The 4,226-nt window shown below is 44.7% G+C and overlaps 1 long non-coding RNA gene across 1 annotated transcript in view; it reads left to right on the top strand.

The window, feature by feature from the left end:
- LOC309330943 overlaps nucleotides 1–4,226 on the top strand; it is a 316,600-nt gene that overhangs the window by 236,097 nt on the left and 76,277 nt on the right. The gene's annotated exons all lie outside the window — the stretch shown is intronic.

Genomic DNA, 4,226 nt, shown 5'->3' on the forward strand with positions numbered 1-4,226 from the left:
AGTTTCTATACAACTTTTAGAAGAAATCTGAAGGCAGCCCTGTATTGGGAAGTTTTTTTTTAATGTTTAATGTCTTATTATGTTTTTATATGGGACGTGGGTGGTGCTGTGGTCTAAACCACTGAGCCTTGGGCTTGCTGATCAGAAGGTCGGCAGTTTGAATCCCTGTGACAGGGTGAGCTCCCATTGCTTGGTCCCAGCTCCTGCCAACTTAGTGTCAAAGCACAAGTAGATAAATAGGTACCGCTCTGGCAGGAAGCTAAATGACGTTTCTGTGCACTGCTCTGGTTTCGCCAGAAGCAGCTTAGTCATGCTGGCCACATGACCTGGAAAAACTGTCTGCAGAAGCGGACAAATGCCGGCTCCCTTGGCCTGTAAAGCAAGATGAGCGCCGCAACCCCAGAGTTGTTTGCGACTGGACTTAACTGTCAGGGGTCCCTTTACCTTTATGTTTATGTTTTTATATATGTTGGAAGCTGCCCAGTGTGGCTGGAGCAGTTAACTCAGCCAGATGGGTGGGGTACAAATACAGTGGTACCTCGGGTTACATACGCTTCAGGTTACAGACACTTTAGGTTACAGACTCCGCTAACCCAGAAATAGTACCTCGGGTTAAGAACTTTGCTTCAGGATGAGAACAGAAATAGTGCTCCGGCAGTGCGGCAGCAGTGGGAGGCCCCATTAGCTAAAGTGGTGCTTCAGGTTAAGAACAGATTCAGGTTAAGAATGGACCTCCGGAACAAATTAAGTACTTAACCCGAGGTACTACAGTAATAGAATTGTTATTGTTGTTGTTGAATAGGATGTCTCCATTTCCACCGGAGAAATGTTGGAGGGTGTGCAGGATCCCTCCTGAAACGGCTTTTTCCTCTAAGAAGCATCCGTCAAGGTTTACATGTCCCCTTATGTGTAACATGCAGTTTGGGCAACAGGTATCTATGTGTGTGTGACACTTAACACACAGGAAGCAGCCGTGGGGGCTGTTCCTTTAGAGCCAATGGGGGACCTCAGTCTGCCTGCAGACGGCCTTCACCTGCCTGCCTTCTTACAACCGGTGAGTGTGCCACCATTTGCCCAAGGAAGTTTGAGGTGAAATTTCAGCCGGTGGGGGCATGTGCAGAGATGGTCTCCTTTGCAGCCATCTCTCTCCCTCCCTCTCCCTCTCTCTCCTGCACAGGTGACCAAAGCTCGTAACACCCATAAACCAGTTAAGACCATAAACCAGTTAAGGCCAATTCACTTGACCTAATTGGCATGCGGAGAATGTGGACCGCATTGGATGTGCACAAAGCCCGGCACATTCTCAGCATGCCGCTCTGGGAGCACAGATTGGCCTCAGGGCTTTGAGTCTCTGTCATTCCTGGGATTCTGTCCTCCCATGAACAAGAGCTAGACTTACTTCCAAGTAAACAGGCCCAGGATCGAGCTGTTAGCCTCTAAGCCGTGCTGCATCTCTTACGCTTTTTGACCTTGTTGTGTAGAGTGGGTGAGATGGCCTAACGTGTTCAATGCATTAGTTAACTCAACTCAGTGAATTCATGTTTCACCAGGATTCAGAAGTGCAACAGTAAAATATCTTCCTTGTATGCATGCAGCCCTCAATTTGGGGGTGGAGGACCTCAGGCCTGGGGGCCAAATGTGGCCCCCCAGCCCTCTCTGCCTGGCCCTTGGGACTCCCCCAGGCCACATCTCTTACCACCTCTGCTTTGCAAAGCTAAAATTTATTTTAATTGCTTCACCCTCTGGACCCACCCACCATTTGCACGAGGCCCTCATTAGGTTGCCCAGAACAGAATGTGGCTCCTGGACTGCAAAGGTTTTTCCACCCATGCCTTAGCCCCTTACAAATAGTCAAGGATTCTGAGGACCCTAGTTACCTTGGCCTCAAAGGAACTAACAAGCTCTTTGAGAGCAGAGAGCCAATTGCTCACAACAACCAAGACAGCCACCCTTTGTGCCAATACACTAGTTTTTATGTATTTATTTCTAAACAGAAAATAAATAGGACCAGCTTGCTTACTTTCTACTTTCAGACTGTATGTGTTTATTTGTTGAAGTTGTTTGCTTGGAAGTCAAATAATTTAGGATTAAGGCCAGGGGAAGGGTTGGCTTCCATGCACTCTCTTTGCCGTTCTGATTTACACTTGAAAATTGCTAGAAAGGCTTTTGGATTAAAACTTGGGTTTTAAATGCCTACTTCTCTCTTTGGCATTGCTTCTTAATGCCGAAAGTCTGCAAAACAAATGGTTGGCAGTTTCTCCGTAAATACATTTGCAATATTGTACTACTGCCCTCTAATGGAACGGAATGGAATTGTTTCACTTGCTTCGTGCTCCTTTGTGGCAATGAGATGATTTGCTTGCAATAGTTTGTTAGTGTTTCAAGGAACGATATTCTGTTCTGATGCAACACCCTTCCTAATTTCACACTCTTTCTTGAGAGCACAGAAGGAGGTAAATGTTATGGGTTCAGGAATCTGAGGCACCCAACATTTTTAACATCAGTGGGCTTACCAGTGCCAGGATGCCTGTGTTGTGAACAGCTGTTTTGGGAATTACCACTATTAATTAGGTACTTTTCACTGACTGCATTTCATTTCCCTCTGGCCTCACTGTTTGAAGTCCCTTTGTCATACCACGTGTACCTGCAAATCAGGATAATACGTCATACATCTGATAAAGAAGAATGTAGTCCGCAAAAGAAGGGACGTGGCTGGCGCTGTGGGTAAAACCTCAGCGCCTAGGACTTGCCGATCGCATGGTCGGTGGTTCGAATCCCCGCGGCGGGGTGAGCTCCCATCGTTCGGTCCCAGCTCCTGCCCACCTAGCAGTTCGAAAGCACCCTTAAGTGCAAGTAGATAAATAGGTACCGCTTTGTAGCGGGAAGGTAAACGGCGTTTCCGTGTGCTGCTCTGGTGCCGGTTCACCGGAGCAGCTTCGTCACGCTGGCCACGTGACCCGGAAGTGTCTGAGGATGGCGTTGACTCCCGGCCTCTAGAGTGAGATAAGCGCACAACCCTAGAGTCGGACACGATTGGCCCGTACGGGCAGGGGTACCTTTACCCTTTAGTCCGCAAAAGATAATGCCACAAGGTCTCTAAGGTCCCACAAGACTCCTTATTGTTTGTACTTCACAGAGTTGCTGTGAATATAAAATGGTTCAAATCCCACACTTAGCCACATAGCTCAGAGGGTAACCTTGGGCCAGCCACAGTGTCTCAGTAGGGCCTACCCTACAGGTCTGTTGTGTGGATAGAAGCAGAGAAGGGAGAACTGTGTACACCTTGGACCTTGTTCCCCTTGGATATAAATGAAGTAAAACAGTGAATAAAAATTCTTGTTTATTATTTGGGATATAAATGCAATAAAATAATACAGCACAATAAAAAGAAGATGAGAAAGAATGCTGTAAATCCACTTCAGAGCTCCTTGGAGAAAATGTAGGCTAATAATAATAATAATAATAATTCTATGATTATTCTAAATTGTAAAAAAAGGAATAAAAATAAACAACACAATAATAATACGCTATACTCTTGCAAAAACAAAGAAACGGAACTTTGATAGCAATGCATTTTATCGAAATAGAATTTTAAAATAAATAATAAATTAACTTTATAAAAATACATTATTAATAATAAAACCGATTATTAATCTTATCATTACAAAATCTAAAAATGAGTAAAAGAAACAAGAAATAATGCATTAATTACTATGACTAGAAATAACAAACAAACAAATGCAACAATGCCTTAATGATAACAATAGCAGTTATAAGGATGCATTTTTATTATTATGAAAATTTAAAAATACATAATTTTCCCTGAGTCCTGTGGCAGGGGGTGGGGACAGGGCATGAATGAATGAATATATATAAAACAATAATTATTAACAACAATGCTAAAAACTTTCTTGCTTAGGCAAGCCGACCAAGCTGCTCAGAGAGCCGAGGTTATAGCATTTTGACTTTGGTACGTTTTCAAGCTGGGCCGTGACTTTTCCCCCGGTTCTCCCGTGTTACCTTTTTTTACTATTTGTGGGGCACATCACGTTTTTGTAAAGGGGGGGGGGGAATGAAACGAAACCCGTGTCGTGGTTTGGAAAGAAACGAGTCAGTCATTCCCCACAGCGGGGTGTTTTGTGTGTTGTGCGCTTAAAAACCAACAACACACACAGAGAGACACCTCGAGCCGAGCGGCGCGGGGCAGAGAAAGGAGAAGGGAAGAG

This window comes from Podarcis erhardii (genome assembly GCF_964252035.2).
Source record: "Podarcis erhardii genome assembly, chromosome: 15".
Classification (NCBI taxonomy): domain Eukaryota; kingdom Metazoa; phylum Chordata; class Lepidosauria; order Squamata; family Lacertidae; genus Podarcis; species Podarcis erhardii.